Source organism: Cetorhinus maximus, chromosome 18 (assembly GCF_964194155.1).
Source record: "Cetorhinus maximus chromosome 18, sCetMax3.hap1.1, whole genome shotgun sequence".
Classification (NCBI taxonomy): Eukaryota; Metazoa; Chordata; class Chondrichthyes; order Lamniformes; family Cetorhinidae; genus Cetorhinus; species Cetorhinus maximus.
Window position 1 is genome coordinate 21,942,347 of NC_135896.1, and position 1,249 is coordinate 21,943,595.

The following is a 1,249-nucleotide window of genomic DNA, read 5'->3' on the forward strand; positions in this document are numbered from 1 at the left end:
TATGTCCAGACCCACCAGAGATGGTGGTACAGTGGTATACAGCCAGGAGGGATTTGCCCTGCGAGTCCACAACGCTGACTCTGGACCGCATGAAATCTCATGTCATCAGATCAAACATGGGCAAGAAAACCTGCTGATTATCACCAACTGACCCTGCTCAGTTTAAGATTAAGTACTTCTCCATGTTGAACTCCAATTGGAAGAAGCATTGAGGGAAGCAATTGGCACAGAATTTACTTTGGGTGGGGGATTTCAATATCCAAGAGTGGCTCAGTAGCACCACTACTGGCCAAACTGGCCAAATCCTAAAGGTCATAATTGCTCGAAATGGGTCGGCGGCAGGTGGTAAGGGAACCAACAAGAGGAAAAATCCTACTTGACCTCGTCCTCAGCAATCTGATGATTGGCAGGAGTGACCACTGCAAAGTTCTTGTGGAAACCAAGTACCATCTTCACATTGAGGATACCCTCCATCAAGTTGTGTGGTACTACCACCGTGCTAAATTGGATGGATTTTGAACAGATCTAGCAACTCAAGGCTGGGCATTTAAGAGGCTGTGGACAATCAGCGGCAGTGGAATTGCATTCAAGCACAATCCATAACCTCATGGCCCCACATATCGCTCACTCTACCATTCAATCTGGGGAATCAATCCTGGCTCAATGAAGAGCACCAGGCATACCTAAAAATGAAGTGTCAATCTGGTGAAGCTACAACAAGAGCTACTTGCATGCTCAACAGTGCAAGCAGCAAATGATAGTGAGAGCTAAGTGATCCTACAGCCAATGGATCAGACCTAAGCTCTGCAGTCCTGCCACATCCAGTCGTGAATGGTGGTGGACAATTAAACAATGAACTGGAGGAGGAGGCTCCATACATATCCCCATCCTCAATGATGGGGGAGCCCAGCACATCATTGCAAAGCATTTGCAACCATCTTGAGCTAGAAGTGCCGAGTGGAAGATCCATCTCAGCCTGCTCCTGAGGCCCCAGCATCACATTTGCCAGTCTACAGCCAATTTGATTTGCTCCACATGAAATCAAGAAATGACTGAAGAAACTGGATACTGCAAAGGCTATGAGCCCTGACAACATTCCAGCAGTAGTACTGAAGACTTGTGCTCCAGAACAGGTTGTGCCCCTAGCCAAGCTGTCCCAGTACAGTTACAACATTGACATCTACCCGGAAATGTGGAAAATCGCCCAGGTATGTCTGATCATAAAAAGCAGGATAAATCCAACCTGGCC